Consider the following 18,629-nt stretch of genomic DNA (forward strand, 5'->3'; position numbering starts at 1 on the left):
CTAGAATTTCTTCTTTTTAGTATGAAAGTTTTACTTCCTATGCCAATTATCTATTATTTTATAAGAACTATCAAACTTATTGGCTTAAACAAATATTTACTATCTTGAAATCTCTAATTTTGAAAAACCTCACATAGTCAATTCATTTCTGTTCCACTTGATATCAACTTCAATCACTCAATGAATTGTCGCAGTGGAAAGGCCCATCTAAAGGTTCATTTACTCAGATACCTAGTACTTGACAACTGTTGTGTGAGATCCTCAGTAGATCCCTGAATGTCAGGATATCTACATGTCACTTGGCCTACCTAACCATCCACCTGGGACAGCATATACCCTACCCATATAATTTTATTTTTCCCTTTCATTCTGCATTCAATGATTTCTTGTGGGAAAATGGCACATAGTGAAAGTAGGAATTTTTCTGTTTGTACCTTAGTAAAAATGCTTTTAGATTTTTCTCAATGTGGATGATATTAGCTGTATGTCATATATAGATAGCTGTTCTTGTGTTGAGAAATGCTCCTTCTATCTAATTCTTTCAGGGATTTTATCATGAAAGATTCTGAACTTTTTGAACACATCTTTATCTAGTAAAGTGATTGATATTTGTCCTTCACACTGTTAGTGTGATATACTATACTTATCCATCTATACATATTAATCCAAAATTGCATCTCAGGCATAAATCTTACTTGATTACAATGACTTATCCTTCTAATATGTTTGAGTAGCTGGTATTTTGTTTGTTGAGGATTTTTTTCTCTACTGTCCTTCAAGTTCTGATATACTGAATTTTTGTTTGTTTATTTGTTTGTTTGTCACAATGTCCTTGTCTATATTTGGAATAAAAAAAAATGTTTATCTTGAAAAAGGAGTTTGGAGGTAGTCTCTGCTTTTCATGTTTTTAAAGGTTTTAGGAGAACTCATTTACAATCATTTCTTCTCTAGATATCTGGTAGATCTCAGCAGTGGGGCTCTTAAGTCTTCAAATTTTCTGCATCATGATTTTGTAGATAATCAAACCAATGGCTTCTCTCATAATTAGTCAGTTCAGACTTTCTAATTTAGTATTCATAGGCTATATGTTTAGAGATTTATTCATACTTTCCCAGATTATTTGATTTTTGTGCACATTTGTTCATTATTATCTGCTATGATAATTTGTCTGTCTGTGGTATGAGCTGTAATGTCTCCTGTTTCATCTCTGACTTAATATATTTACATTGTCTTTATTTTTATTCATAAAACTAGAGTGTTTAATGATATATCAAATTCCAGTTTTATTAGTTTCTGTATGGTTTCTCTAGTCTCTATTTTTTCTCTTATCCTTAATTTATTTTCTTCTCCTAACTTTGGTTGTGACATATACTATTCATAATAATATTTATAATAGATATACCTAGAATTTTTCAATTAATATTAAACATAAAATTAAAGCATGCATTATCTCATAGGTTAATATGAAATCAGAGTACTTTTCGAAGTAGTAATGCATAGGTACATAGGAAAAACATAAAGAAGATAAATTTTTAATTTTAGGTCACCTATATCATGGTGACTTTCCAAGTTCTTTCAGCCTCTCTACCTGGCATTCATTTTCCCATAAGCTGTTGAACTTCAGTTTCGCTCATGTAAACTATCTTCTCCTTCCACCTCTGCTGCCCTCTCTCTTCAGTAAAATTATCAAAGTTTAAGCACTACTGTTTTCAGGAGAAGCTTTTTTTTCCAACAAAGAACAAATGTTTTCCACCTGAGTGTCTCCATTAATGCATTTCAGAATGGAACCAATAAAGTCAGCTATAAGTCTCTCTATTGATGAAAATGCACAAGGCATAGACAATTACAAAATCATTACCACTATGCCAGATTTCAATACACAGTCTTCTAGTCTTTTCTAGCATGCAGTTTTCCATAGTATTTGCAATGTGTGAAAACCCTAGAATTGAAGGTGAATACACAGTTTTTTTTAGCTTGTTCCACTTATCCTCCCCAGCATCCTTGCCTTACCTTGGGGTTCATTGCATAGAATTTCCCTCAAGTCAACCTTATGAGTCTATCTTCTCCCTCCAACAAAAACAAACTTCCCTCCAAGTTTTGTTCTCTCAAATTCTACCCTCACATTACCAGCATAATATAGTATTTTATGCAGGAATATTAATATGTACCTCCACTTTCAAAAATAAAACTTTCTAGAAATGAGTCATAACTTATCTCACAGCCTGGAGTTGACTTAAGTTAATCTGGATGCATAACTGTAACAGAAGGACCTTGTCTTATAGATCAAGTCACAATGAACTAAAATCTGCCTGGCTTACTAGTATGAGAACAATCCTAACCATAGTACTCTGCTGTGGAAAGTGAGTAAGCCAGTCATTCAGAGAATGATGCCAATTGAAATTGACCCTACATCATTGTAAGTCAAGAAAATCATTGACTTTGACACAGTTAAATCTATAGTACAATGGCTTTAGCTATACTACCAGCAAATTTCATTTAGGCTGACCTGCCAATTCTGCTGAAGCTATTAACCAGTTCACCTCTCTCTCTCTCTCTCTCTCTCTCTCTCTCTCTCTCTCTCTCTCTCTCTCTCTCTCTCTCTCTCTCTCCTTATGTACTATGCTCTGTGCCCAACATTGCAGCCAGTTTGTCTCCTCACAGACAGGTTATCACTATTTTGCTCAAAACACTATAGAATCTCTCATGCCATTCAAGTAAAGCCAGAGCTTAGATCTGCCATCACCATCCTAATTTGACCTTCAGATCTTAACCACTTTCTGCCACCTAGACACCACAGCTCTTTAACTGTTTCTGAGAACCTAACAAAGAGCTATCTACTTACCCTTCGCTTACCCTGACACTCCTTGCCCCAGAGGACCAGAAGGCTTGCTCATCTTCCATCCCAATGTTTATTAAACATCAACTTCCCTATGCAACTGATAGAACACCACAAAACCACCAGCAAAGTGAATAATTGTGGAATCTAGTTCCAGTGGATACATCTAGAACACAGACCTGCACCTAAGACTCAGGGAACATTGCAAAGTGCAGGGTAGAAAGTTTGCAAGACCCAAGGATTTTCTGTGAGATTGTGTCTTCCTATAATGGGAGAACCTATACCCATAAAGTCTCACCAACATGACTATACATGATACAAACAAGGGCAACATGAATAGACATGCAAATGTGGACGCAGAAAGCCCAGGCTAATAAAGAATGCTGAAAATGAAAAGCACTCATCTACATGGAAGAGCACACCAGTTGGTTTATCCAATGCCAAATGATCATCCCTGAAAACATACACAATATTAGCACTATACAGAATGAAAGATCATATTTAAATATATATATGTATATATATACATATATATATTTATATATTCATGTAACAACAATCAATAAGAAAGAAGAACATGAATTTGAAAAAAAGCAAGGATGGGTATATAGAAAGGTTTGAAGAGAGGGAATGGAACAGAGAAATTATGTCATTATGCTATAATCTCAAAAAAATGAAATAGACACCCAAATAATACATAAAAGTTTAACTGCAAGCTCCCATTATTTTCAGTCTTCTACCTTATTTTCCTCTATAAATGTGATTGAATGTATTTAAAGCTGGTTTTCCTTTACTACAATATATGTTCCATGTAACTTTGGTCAATAGCCTATCAAGCTGCTACTGCTCAGCACGTGTGTGTGTGTGTGTGTGTGTGTGTGTGTGTGTGTGTGTGTGTGAATAAACATGAGTTTGACTCCTTTTTTTTTTCCATTTCTCTCTTTATGTGCCATTGGAAATAAAGTAACCCTTATCTATATTCCAAGATAAGGGTTATGAATGTGAACTTTACTAACTATATGTTTCAAAGCATGCGTCTCTGTCCATCGTGAGGTAAGAAACTTTAAAATGTATTATTCTCTTTCCAGTAGTCATTGCTTATTCAATGCAATGCACATGTGCTTTTATGCCTTGGGCATACTGTGGCCACACTATTTCAAGGCCAGTGTCTTTTTTTCTATGTACCAAACCAATTCACAGGATTAGCATAGCTCAGTGGATTTGGGTTGTAAAATATTGTTTTCAAATAAACATTCCTAGACGATTTAGACCTTTAACATCTTATTCAAATATTTGCTGCATAATATTCTGACATTATGGAGCTGTGACAGTGCAGTCACAGGTATGTGCATAAATATGGATGTGAACACACAATGCTGTCATTCTCCAAATTTTTAAAATATCAATCTATGACAAAATGCTTCTGTCACAGTGTTCACAGGTGGCTTATTTGGTTTAAATTTACAAGAATCAAAGAGCTTTTCACAAATGTATGTGGAGTAGGGCTGGAAGAAAGAAGAAAGCAAAGAATACAGAGTCTGCCTTTCCAGAAGCACTCCCCAAGGTGAGCCTCCTCTTGTGTCCCTGCCTAATTACAGAAGGTGAGTTTTTATTTAGCTGAATACATAGCGCAGTGTCCCAGGGATGGGACTGCTAGGACCGTTTTCAAAAGCACACAGCCTGGAAATATGCACTGCATTACCTACACATAAGAGTGCTGTGATTTGCTCTCCAGGCCATTCACACCAGATTCTGCTGCTTTTTTCACAGAATTGGATTAAGAGGCCACAGGTCTATCTCAGTGCCAACACACATAAAAAGAAACCAAAGGGGAACCTGAAAGCAGATACTGAATATATCAGATTTCTTTTAGGTATGAAACCTAAACTTCAATAGAGCCACGCCTGAAATTCTTTCACGCCTGCACTGATTTTTTTCTATGAGCTCCTGGGATGTTGATGTAAACTAATTTGTGTGGCTGAATTAACATGAGGTTTCTAATACTTAGGCAATGTCAATTTCATGGTGCAGAAAAAAAAATAAAAAAATGAAGACTAATTGAATAGGAAGAAGCTTGTCCAGTCATGACTTTAAAAATAAATAAATAAAAAGCAGTGTCTTTGTTCAGGTCTAAGTGACTCAGATTTCCCCTGAGGCTGCCAACCCTTCCACATACAGCCCATAATCTTGGGAACAAAAAGGGGGTGAAACAGAGTGGGGCATGCAGAGGAAAAGAACAATTAGTGATGATGTTCCTGTGCTATAGGGATGGAGGCATAATTATCTTCATTGCTTCATCCAGTTGTAGTAAAAGCCAAAGGAAGTCTAGTCCTGAAGTCAGAAAGCCTAAACAATACTATCCATATGGTGCAGGTATCTGAATTTTTCCTGGAGAATATCTTCCTCATTTCTGACATTAAGGAATTTTGTCTCAGAAAAGTTACACAACTATATAAGAAATACTTGGGTTGAATACTACCAGGCTGTATATGTGTGTGTATGTGTGTGTGTGTGTGTACGTGTATGTGTGGTATGTTTATGTATGGTATGTATGGTATGTGTATAGGGAGTGCTATGTGTGTTATGAATGTACATGTGTGTGGTGTGTATATTTTTGTGGTGTATGTGTGTGTATGTCTGTGTGTGGTATGTGTAGGTATGTGCTGTGTTGTGTGTGTGTATGTAGTATGTTATGTATGTGTAGTTATGTGTTGTGTGTTGTGTGTTGTAAATATGTGTGTATGTCTATATGATGTGTGGTGTGTGTGTGTGTGTGTGTGTGTGTGTGTGTGTGTGTAATTCATGAGTAGTTGCTTCATTCTCTGTGGCTTTTTCACCTACCCATAAAATGTAGTCAAAATGTAACTATTTAGTTAATATAAAACATTTAAAATCATTTGCTATCTGTAAAATACTTAACATCCACCTAAACAATAATTTTAAAACTAATCTTGTGTATAGAGAAGAAAATATAATTAAAAGAAATAGCTATGAAAATTTCTAAAATTATATTTTTAACCTTAGCGTTACATGTGATGTTATTCAGCCATTCTAAGTGGTACATATGACAGCTGGTTTATATATGTGAAGGACACTTTTAAGCAAAGGATGTCATGCTAAAATTCTCATAGTTGCAAGACATCATGAGTAATCTATTAGTTCTTGGAAAGGATTGGGGGGAAATAGAAACAAATGGCTGGACTACTTCAAAGATGAAGCAAGAATATAAAAAATTAAGGCCAAGGTATGTGGTGCTCCTCATTTCAATCTAAATCTATCTTTATGTCTAAGAAATATGCTCTTAGGTTTCAGGGAAAGGCACAGTTCCAGTTGGCAAAAGTAGTGCAAAAGGCAGTCCAGGACATTGTCAGAAGCATCCAGAGGGGATCCTAAAAGAGACATCCAAACAGAAGCCATTTGCTGATCTATGAGCCAGGGATTAAGACTCCCAATTGAGTCAGGTCTGGATCAAGAATGCAACTTGGTATCAGAGTCCTAGGTAGATTTCATACCACTGAAGGATAACAACTAGGGAGAAGCTGCAAGATGCCAGGATCTCAGGCCCTCACTGGTAGAACTAAATAGTTCCAAGCCTGCAGGTGGGAGAGTTTCAGAGCCCACAGCTATGGAAAATGACACTCGCCCTAATTAGTAACATCTGCAGATTCAGGTATTTACTTCACCACCAGTTGTAACACATCTTCAACACTCAGCAACCACAGGTATTTCCTAAGTCCCAGAATACTATCTCACCATCGCCAGTGGAATAAAACATATCATTGAAAGGGGGATGGGGAACACAATGTGCATGACAAGTCCATGATACTCTCTTAGTGGATTTTCTTATGAAAATCACACTGGTGAATCTCTTCACAACCCCCCCCCCCCAAGGAATACTTCTCTTGGTGAGTTTTACCCCAAATTGAAGATGGGGAGGGATTTTAGATTCTGAATGAGACTCATGGGCATATGTCAGAGCTGAAAGGAAATATATGGCTTGTGTGCTAAAATGAAAAAGCAATCATGTGTGTAGAGATTATGTCTGCCAAGCAGAAAATAATAATCATTGTGGTATACAACCAGGCTGGGTGTACAATTAGCTCACAGAATTAAGCATTTAGTATGCAAGAGCTGGAAGGACCAGGGCTGTTGAAATAGAGGAAGTCCTGATTTTATCAACAATAGTCTCTTGACAAATGCTGTGGATGATTTGCTTCTAAATGACATCAAATATTTCATAATCCCAGTTGGGAGAACTTAGCAATGTAAGCTGGCAGGGTTTTTTTTTTTTAACAATACAAACAATTAAATGTTTGGCTAGAGAAGAATTTTTAGAACCTTTATTTAGGATCAAAGCCAGTTTTGGTATTTCGAAACAACAAATATTGTGTGTTTCATTATGAAACTTGGGATGTAACAAAATATTTACCATCAAATTTGCCTCCAGGTAGTTGTAATGAAATACAGTGAAAGCTTTTAGAATGATTTGGAAGGAAATTGTTGGAGAGTCTCTTTAGAAATTAAAGACACATTTGAAAAGATAAATTAGAAGATGTTAACCCGGGTTTAAGGTAATCAGTTCTGCATGATGTTGAGAGCAGATGGCACATGCTACCACAGGAATCACCAGACCTTGCTGTAAAGATGCTAACCTAACCTTTAGTAAAGATAATGAATAGGAGTGTGTACAAAGAATGGACAATCCAAGATGATGGGGCCCCCGACTGAACTGAAGGCAAAGTAAGTGACAGAGGCTCAGGAGCATGGACATGGAAAGTTAACAGGACAGTCAACAAGTTGACAATCACTACTCTAGATATTAAACAAAAAAAAAAAAACCTGACTTTTAAAAACTTTGAGTATAATCAGAACACATCTGGCCATCATACCAGAGTTCACTTTCATTTGGTTCCTATTTCAAGATTTTTAAAGAGAATATCCACATATCCCAGAGGCCTCAAGTACTGATTTCTTAAGCATCTGTGAATGTACAGTAATGAAATGGATAGAACATGGATTTGAAGTCTGAGAACTGTTGTTTAGATTTAATTCTGCAAACTCCCAGCTACGTGACATTGGAGGAAATCCCCTGTCCCTCTAAAATTTAGAATTTAGTATACCCAGCATTTTCAAAGGAAGACAAGACCTAATTCTTGAGAATATACTCACATGGATTATTAAAGTCTTTAAAATGCACTGTGTACAAATACAAATGCTAAGCATTGTCGGGTTGAAGGTCTCTGAGGTTTAGTTCCATTGATGATTTCCTAGATGGACAAACTGAAGCTGGTTTTCCAGAGTCTCATTTTCTATATCAAATGATGATGTCAAAAATCAGATCAAAGCAAAAGGATAACTTCTGATCATTCATGAAATAATAGACTGTAAATATAACCACATCACCAACAAAGGACCCCATAATTTCCAAGGATTTTTATGCACTGTATACTAGTACCTGAAATCTCATGTTAACTGTGCCAATTTCCAAATCACCATTATTTTTAAGGTGTTTATTTTTCTTTATGTGAATTCAATCAATTTTATTATTCAAACTTATCAATACTCACTTCGATCTGATTATGGTACAGAAAACCATCTATTGTATCTGTATGGACTGTTTTATACTTTATTTTAAATTATTGAGAAAAATCAAGAATAATAGGTAAGACACTAAAATTCAAGGTGTTAGATCTTCAATGAAGAAACAGCACGAAAACAAAAACAAATCTATAAGCCATCACTTATAAAATCTATAACCCTCTGTGAAAGAATGAAGTATTTTTGGAGAGACTGAGAACGATCAAATCCCCATGCAGTTGTTACAAAAGAATTCCTAATTTTAACATATTCATCTCTTGGGCTTTTCCTTAGGGGCAATCATCATCGTAGCTGTGGAAGTGACAAAACAGAGTTACATGTGCTGACAGTGTCCTGGAGGAAAAGTGCTTGGCATTTCGACAGACAATCAGGAAGTGACAGTAATTTCAGGGAATCGACATGATTTCTGACTTAGCTGTGACCCATTCTCAGTTATTGTCATCTCAGTTTTTTTGTGTCCTATTTGATCTGCCTGAAGGATAGTCTCCAACCAGTTATTAAAACAGAGCCACCACACAGTGAAGCAGAGCATCTTCATGTCTTCATTTATTACTCTAAGAGAACCAACACTGGCGCCCATGTCACCAGAGTTATGAGCTCTCCTTGTCACTCCAGGTCCTCAGGCACAATAAGTGAATAGAAGAGAGTGGGCTAGATCCTCCCGACTCTTGCATGTTTCATTGCTGTTTTCTATTTCTGTCTTTGTGTACTTGTGAAGTGCCAACCCTAAAACAATTCTAGTTCTGTCTCCCATAGGGAAAAAAAAATCAAAACTCACTGAGCAATATAGAACGTTGAACCTAGCCCAGATCTACCAAATCAGAATCTACATATTACTATGATCTCCAAAGATGTGTTATATATAAAAATCAAGAAGTCCTGTCTGTGTCTTAGCCTTTAACTCATGTTGGTAGGACATAATTACACAAAATTAAAAGCATCACAATGGAATTCTTAGGTTGAGAAATTACATCAAAAGTGCTCCTAACTGTGGAAGCCAACAATTAGTTGGCTAGACCATGGAAAAGAAAAGGCAAGCCCTTTATTCCATTTGAGAAAAAAAAATGCCACAAAAGAATGTGTCTTTTTACATGTGATTAGTGGAAGGATATCTCAGTGCCCTCAGATGAAAAGCACGCCCAAGACTAAAACTCACTGCCTGCCTGTCTTTTGCTTGCCTTTGAATGTGAAAGTCAAGTGGTCATACATGGGCCATTTTCTTTTCCATTGGAGAATGATGTTTGTCCTTGCTACTGAAAGGGAAGATGTCAGAGTTCTGCCTTCCTTCGTGGAAGATTTATCCAACAGAGTATGATTGGATATGAATGGTACTAGAGTGATATGAATTGTGGAGGAATATTCAGAAACAGGCAGGTGCGGCTTACAGGTGCCATGAGTGATTAATAAGTTAGAACTTCACAACTAATGTGGAACCAGTTAGAATTTAATTTGATAAATTTAATGGAAATGGAGATAAGGGATTCTGTGATGGGCATTTTAATTATAGTATAACTAGTAGTTATAACTCACTCCTCATCTGTTCTGTTAGACCATCTGAAAATTGCAACCCACATTCACCAGGCATCTTTTGCCACTGGATTCCAGGCCAATTTAGCAAATGGGAGTCATTAGAAGGTATTAGATTACACAGAGGCAGGAAATATCCATAGATTTTATGTTTATCATATTTTGAGAATTGTCTGGTGATGGCTCTGCAGCATTGCGGCTGAGCTCATTTGGGAAATCCCTCCCACCATATTTTCATTTCACCCAAAGAACTCCTCCTACAATGTTTCCAACCACGCCTTAGTGAAATCTTTTCCATAGCGACCACAGCTCATATGCAGCAGCGTTATTCTTCAGTTTAGGTAACTGGCTGTGAATCACATCTTAAATTTTTAAGCTATTTATAAAGCTGATAAACTTGTTTCTCATTGAAATTTTTACCTGTAGGAAAAGTGTCCTGTAGAAAAATCTCACTGGCCTCTCCACTAATTATATATTCTATAAGCCTCAGCATCAAAGACCTGTTTCTGGAACTGAGTCCATCAAGAAACCTCATTGAAATTAACCATCAGGCTAAGATAGAAAAGCCCAGATTTTTACTGCTGAGATGAATTCTTGGCATGTTTTCAAGCATGCTATTTCACAAACCTAAGTAAGCATACCATCAATGCTAAGGCCAGTGCTCTCCATGCTGAGTGTCCTTCTGCTTCTGCCTTTCTCCAGTGATGTATTTACTACCTACATGAAAGCATTTGAATATCTGATACCAAGCACTGCATACAGATGTGTACTTCATTACTATAAGCCAAGTTACGTTAGAAATCAACAAGCCACTTTAGAGTGCATTTTTACACACGAATAAATCTTTGCCAAATGTATAGGAAGTTATTTAGTCTAGTGAAAGTTAATAATAAAATTCTAGATTAATAATGTGGAATTCATATTTTTACATAAACACAGGACGTCTGGTAGAAGTGTTCAGAGGGGTGAGACCCCTAGGGACAATTCTTGACGAAAAGTGGTGAGGGAAGAAAGACATCAGAAATGTATCAAAGCAACAGGAATAGCTGTAGCAAAGCACCATGCGATATGAGGAAACAGTGATATTGATTTTAAGAGGGAAAAAGATTACTAAATAAAAATCTTAAGAAGCTAAAGAAAAGTAAATGTGTAAGCTCTTGTTTAAGTAACAGTGCCATAAACGCTACATAAAATCACCAAACAGACAGGCTCAGTTTCAGAGATCACTAGATAAGAGGAGAAATAAAAGCATATAGAGTTCTTCAAGGGCATGGCTGGCATTTATACCAGTGCTGGGCAGATTGAATAACGATGTACTTACAAGAGCATAAAATCAAAAACTAATTATTAGGGCTCAAATATAAGCTATTTACAGTTACATGTCTATTAGTATGTAACATATCCTAACAACACAATAAAAAAGTAGGCCATAAAATAACTTAAGGCCTAACAAGGGTAAATTTATCACTTAAGAAAATAGCCAATTAAAGTTGATTTTTTTTTTCTGTTTATGTATAGTCAGGAATTATGATATGCAGTTCCCCATGTGACGTGATCTAGAGTCAGTTTTAATTTCTTTCATCTTCTGGGATTTTGTCTTCCATAAGATCATGACAGTAATAGTGTTCATACTTGTAAAATACTTAGGAGACAGTAGTAACTAATTATTTACCATTTATTATTATCATTAGTAGTAGTAGTAGTTCCTGGTCAACTATGTTTGAATATCTCTCTAGTACTGATAATATTGTATTAGTTAAAGAAGCAGAAATATGAAATCTACAAATTTAGTAGTCCAGAATTTTCTTGAACATCCAGTCATCAGACTCTCCTTGGAGATCACAGGCTTCACCTGGAAACTTTTGCTCATGGAACAAAAGAGAGTGAGATTGTACAGTCCTAACTGTAACTGATGCTGCTAGTCTGAGGACCACTCCTGAGAAGCATCACCTTCAGGGAGAAACTGAAAAGGCTTAACTCTGAAAATGTTGAAGCAATGCAAATGATCTCTCTGACCAACCCTCCTACTTGGCAGACTGTCCTCAGTGCTTCAGTTTGCTCTTTGTCTTTTCTTCACATAGCATTCTCTTTATAAAGTGGGCACAGATTCGGCACAAATATCCCCTCTTCCATCTTTGATTTTTCAGTCTATTTAAAGGAAAGAAATCTTGTGAATTTTGTAACATTCTAAATAATATTTGTTTTCAGTAGTCTATGAGCCAAAATACACACATCTTCCAAAATGTGTGTGCACATCATCTGCATTTTAAGGAAATATTTTTAATCCCCAACACTTCTTGGTACAATTTACATATATTAATAAAATGGATATATCCGCTATGAAAAGCAATTATAAAAATATTTTGATGAACTTATTTTATAATGTCTACATCAACAGGTTAAAAAAAAAAGCCTATACCTTAGATTGTAAAATAGTAACCAATTTGAGTTTAGGAAGCAGGTATGTCAATTTTCATCATTCTGCTTGAAAAGATTTTTAATCTGAATATTCAGCACGACAAGCCTCTTCTAGTTAAATTCTATCCTTAGCACTGTCATTTGTATTATGACATGATCTATGTCGCTAGCACTCTTCCAGAAACACTTGAATCTGTAATATATATTTAATGACACATGGTTTGAATTTATCACTGCCCACAACCCTCTTGATCCCTAATTTCCCATAATACTTCCTTTGTCTTCCCTAACTCCACTTATTAACTGGGAAATGAAAAAGGTACTTCAGCAATATTGAGCTGGTACTTCTCACAGACTCAGCTGGCCTCAAACACCATTTTCACCTATACAGTGGAATACTTATAGCATCCTCTAGGTCCTCAAAAAACACAAGCACAAGCTCTCGTAGGTTCCTCTCCATTTGACTAACATTGCATAGTACTTTTGGGAAAGAAAAAAATTGTAGGGAAAATGGACAAAATAATTAGCTGAGTAAGAGTCATTATAGCCACAGTACAAGACTCAGCTACTCAGAGACTAGAATTCTAATGCTTGTGAGGACAGTAGCTATAGCCACAGTGCAAAAGAGATTTCCATGTTTGTGAACTGGGACCAGGAAATCAGCATCCACCAGCCCAGAGTTGTGATAGGAGAGAGCTCAACAATATGGACTATGAACAGAACTGGAGTCTTTAGTTTGTACCAGACATGTGTATGATAACTAAATTAAGACTAACTAAATTCCCAAATCAAGAAAATAACTGAAAAAGTAGTCTAGGATCAGGGATTTTCACAGGACTGTGATGAAAACATTCTAAGCAACTCCACCCCAGTCTCCACAGAGCAAGGCACAGATGACAGCCCCATAGTAGCCTAAACTGATGAGCTCAGCAACAAGATTTACAAAGATTCAGGGAATCACCTCACATTCAATGTACACATCTTGAAGTATTTATTAGCTAAACTGAAGTAATTCTAACAATTTCAAAAATATTAAGAATGAATAGATTTTGTTGTGCTTGTTTTGTTTGGTTTGAGACAAGTTTTCTCTGGGTAGCCTTGTTTATCCTGGAACTCACTCTGTAGACCAGGCCGGCCTTAAACTCTCAGAGATCCACTTGCCTCTGCCTCCTGAGTGTTGTAATTAAGGGCATGTACCATCACCACCCATCAAGGATGGATAGATTTTTAATTATAATGTGAATAAACAGAAAAAAGTCAGAGATTATAAGACTTAGCATCTTATGGTACCTGTTGTGGTGGTATAGACCTAAGATGTGGAGGCAGGAGGATCTGGAATTAATCAATCTCCTCTACATAACCAGATGTATGTAACACACCATCTCCAAAAATATAAGAAGGAAAAGTAACATTTCAAAAGAAAACACCAATTAGAAATATGACTATGTAATCAAACATGGTATCTAATCTTTGAATTGTTTAAACATTTAACAGATATGTAGCTGGAGCGTATATTTGGTCAGATAATCAATATTTGGTAAACATCATCCTATGTGTGAAACAAAAAAGAAAATAACAGCTTCTGAGTTCAGAAGCATAAAACAGCCATGAGAACTAGAGTATTATAAAGAATAACATTGTAATTTAAGAGCTAAACACAATTAAGGGATCTACTGAAACACATGAAGATGTTGTGGTAAATCTCTAACCCAAATAGGACCAGTCAAAGAAAACACAACTCAATAATTATGAATACAAACTCCATGCCTAAATTGGGAAGATTTACTACTACACTACTCTATTCCCCATCTATGAGATCCCTCATAACTTGCAGTTTTTTCTAGGCCTCATCCTTCTCCTCCATCGTCCTCCCACAACTTTCTCTCCAGTCATCCTCTCACCACTTCCTCTCTCTCTCAAACCCTTTTTGATCCACCTCCCCTTCTACTGCCCAGTCACTGGATCTAGCCTTCATTTTACAAATTAAAGGGGGCAGAAGTTTCACAAGAAGTCACCTGAGTACTGATTTGCTCCTCATCTGCAGCCCCTCCCAGGAAAGTGGAAATAGCATCAAAATACAAGAACAGGGCTATCCACAACATTTCTCCCTTTCTGTCAAATTAAAAGACTCTTTTATCTCAGATATAAATTGAGCACAACTATTACCATATTGTAATTTTTATCATTTTTATCAACTAAATAGAACCTCTGTCATCTACCCTAACTAAAAGACTTAGTTCTGCACCTGGCTTATGTCCTGACTTTAGAATGAATGTCATCTGAAAACCATTCTCTCAAATCTATTCTCTCAAAGTAAGTAGTCTGGGTTGGCTATGAGACTCTATGTCTTCAACCCCATCAGAAATCCAGAATGACTGAATTAACTGAAAGTATGGGAAACACAAAGCATAGCTTCCAAAACTTAGCAAATTTATAGAGACCGCTGAACACCTGAAAAGTTCCTATACTTCAAAACGTTGGAGCATCCAGTCTTCAGCCTTCTGGCCTAGGATCGTCTGACAGACCTAGTATGCAGAATTTTTAAGGGCGAGTTTTCCTGTCTAGGCAGAGATTATCAGTCAACCATTCCACATAGTGTGTCCTACTTCTGGACAGTATTGCCTGTAGATGAAATGAGGTAATTCTTGCCTAGTGGCTGTCTTGCCAGTACAGGAGTAACCCCATAAATGCTCAGTTTCTTCTTTGAATCCAAGAAAGGGTGCTGTCAGGGATAGATAGGTCTCTAGTCAAATGATCTTTAATAAAGAAATATCCATAAACATCATATTCTGTGGACTTCTGACACCTTGAAGACAATCTATCTACCCAAAGCATCTCTGAACTGTTAAGTCTTGACTATTCATAGCCATTTCTAATTGAAATATCTCAGAAACACTTTTTTAACTAACTCAGGACCATGAGTTTATATGGTGCTTAAGTCATATTGCTTAATTATCTAAAAACAATTTATAATAGCAGTTATAGAAGGACTAGGTCTAAGCCTTGTATTCTTAAATGTGTTATATAGGCACAATGCCTATATGAGAGTAACAATATTAATCTCAATTTTATATCAATAAGAAACTCATACCAATGAAAACTTTAAATTTGTACAAAATAAATTCTGTACCAATGTAAAATATTATAACTTCATCTTTGTATCAATTATAAAGATCTCTACCAATGTCAGATATATCTATGTAATGTTTTTCTTAAGAGTAAGTTTGCTAACTTATTCCTATTTGTCTATCTCTATTATTTCTATGATATTACTGTATCCCCCTTTCTTTTCTACCCCCTCCCTTTTACCTAAGAAGGAAACATAGAGAAGAGGACAGGAAAGGTAGAAATCCCTGAGTTTAAGCTCTCTAGTTCCCTTCCTGTCCAAAGCTACATTTTTAAAGTATTCTTTAAATTACAACACATATTTAATTTCTAAAATAACCAGAACCATACACCCCAACATAAGGAACTGGGACGATGATCTTCTTTTGTCTGCTTCCAGCTGAATTGGGGCAAAGAATTCCCATCTGGGGGCCCAAAGGGAATTAGAAAAATTGACTTAGTCAAAGGAGAGTTAGTTGGCACCATTTGCCTTGCAGTCACTATGTGCTGAGAAAGTCCACTGCTTAGCTGGCATTGTGACTGTAACAGTCTGAAAGGCTGGACAAGCAAGCTAGCTGTTCTGGAAAAGTCCTGGAAGCAAGTCTTAAAAAGAAGCAGCTTCAACATAGTTACAGTAGAGTCAAGCGTGAATCTGGAATAGAACTTCCTGGAGTCTTAGCATCCCAGAATACGAATCTTTGTAGGGCTGTCTTTCTCTTCTTTCATCCTGCAGTATATAAAACTTAAAAGCAGCAGGTAGTTCTGTGAGGACGTTCACATGGAGCATGCAGGGTGCACAGATTGGTCAATGAAGATCAGATTGCCTTTCTTCAGGTGAGTTTGATCACATAATCAAACTGTAATATAACTTTGTATACATGCCCTCATAAAGGATGGCATGTAATAACAAGTCATGAGAAATTAGTACACAATAAGTGTTATTGGCTGTGTATAGACATTTTAGTCTCAGCTAATTCCAGAGCTGTCTCCATATAAGAGATATAAACATCACCACATATACATCACCTATTCAGTTAGTTGTGTTTGTCTCCCTTTCCTTCTGTGTTGGTAAAGTCTTCAGGAGGCTTCCCTTTGTCGTGTCTGATTTTTATCAATTTGGAAGGAACCCACAGCTTTTCTTTTTCTGTGGAAACATAGACATAACCTTTCCACAACATAACACATTTCCCACTTTCCATTCTGATGTCAGAATATTCTTAATATAAACAGGCTGGTTTAGTTGAACAGTTATTTCCACCATCCAATGTCTTTCAGCAGCTGTGGTGTTTTGTTCATTAGCATTTAAAAAATTTAAGGTTAATAAAGCACAATGTAATCTGTCTTTGTTTTGTTGATCCCTTTTGCCTATTAAGTATCTCCTTTAGAGTTCAATTAGATCTCTTCACAATCACTTGTCCTATAGGATTGTGTGATATGCCTATAACTTATTTTATAATATACTATGCAAAAAACTTCTTCATTTTATTAGAGATATATGCCAGACCACTGTCCATTTTGATTTGTATGGGCATTCCCATAATGGCCATGACTTCTAACAAATGTGTAATTACAGAAGCAGCCTTTTCTGACGATAAGGCAGTTGCCCATTGGAATCCTGAAGATGTGTCTACAGTATGGTGCACATATTTCAGTTTACCAAACTCTGTAAAATGAAAAACATCCATTTGCCAAATGTCATTTCTTTGGGCACCCTTAGGGTTAGTTCCTGTAGGCAATGGAGTTTGGTTATATAATGGAGCAAGTAGGGCATTGCCGCACAATTTCTTTGGTTTGTTGCCAAGTGATAGATAATTCTTTCTTTAAACTTTTGCTGTCAACATGGTGTTTTTTATGGAACTCTGAAGCCTCTAGTATGCTTCCTATCAATAGCTGGTTGATATCATTAATACCTTGCACCAGAGGGCCTGGCAGACCTGTATGGGGTCTTGTGTGTGTTATATATAGTGGGTAACTCCTATTTCTGATCACTTGTTGTAGTTGAATAAATAGTGAGATCAATTCAGAATCATCTTGAATAAGTTCAGCAGTCTCTATGTGCAAAACAACTCTTTCTGCATATTGAGAGTTAGTTACTACATTAAGAGACTCTTGAAAGTCTGACAACACCATGATTATTGCATATAATTCAGATTTTTGAACTGACTTATAGGGACTCTCAGCCACCTTACTTATGTCTTCTGATTTATATCTTTGCCTTTCCTGATTTACTAGCATCAGTGTAAAACATAGGGGCTCCAGATATCAGAATTCCCTTTAATATATGAGAGAGAATCCAATTAGTTCTTTTTATGAACTGAAGCCACTTTCTTTTAGGTTATCTGTTGTTAATCTCTCCGAAGAAGTTACTGTATGCTCTTTGACAATGTTCATCTTGTGCCCATAACAATGAAATTTCTGCATAGTAAAAGGTACCACAATTTCAGCTGGGTCAAAACTAATTGTCAAAGTCTCATTTTTTTCTTTCTTTCTTTTTTTTTTTTTTTTTAGTATCAATTCAGAGACCTTATCAATGTAGGTTTTTAATTTCTTACTCTGTTTATGTGCTAAAAATATCCATTCTAAGATAAATCTTCCCTCTGCATAAGAATACCTGTAGGAGAATGAGTAGAAGGTAAGATAACTAAGATGTAGGCCATCTTTGGATCAATATAATCTAGATGTGTATCTTGCAATTTCCTTTCTACTAAAGCTTACTCCTTCTCAGCCTCAGGTGATAGTTTCCTTGGCATATTTAAATCTCTATCACCTTGTACAGTTTGAAATAAATTGCTCAGTTCTTGAACAATCATGCCAATCACTGACCACAGCCAGTTGATATCTCCCAGTAGCTTCTGAAAATCATTAAGGGTCCTTAATTGGTTTCTTCTGATTTGTACCTTTTGTGGCTTAACCCTTTGCAGACTTATTTTATACCCTAGATAATACATACAATCCCCTCTTTGTATTTTTGGGGGGATATTTGCAATCCCCAACAAAGCAAGGCTTTTTTTACTTCATCAAACATGCTTTCCATGATATTAATATCTGGATCAGCCAATAAAATATCATCCATATAATGATAAATAATAGACTGGGAAAATGTTTGTGAATCATCTCCAATGACTGTTGTATAAAATATTAACAC

The sequence above is a fragment of the Arvicanthis niloticus genome, chromosome 11 (genome assembly GCF_011762505.2).
Source record: "Arvicanthis niloticus isolate mArvNil1 chromosome 11, mArvNil1.pat.X, whole genome shotgun sequence".
Classification (NCBI taxonomy): domain Eukaryota; kingdom Metazoa; phylum Chordata; class Mammalia; order Rodentia; family Muridae; genus Arvicanthis; species Arvicanthis niloticus.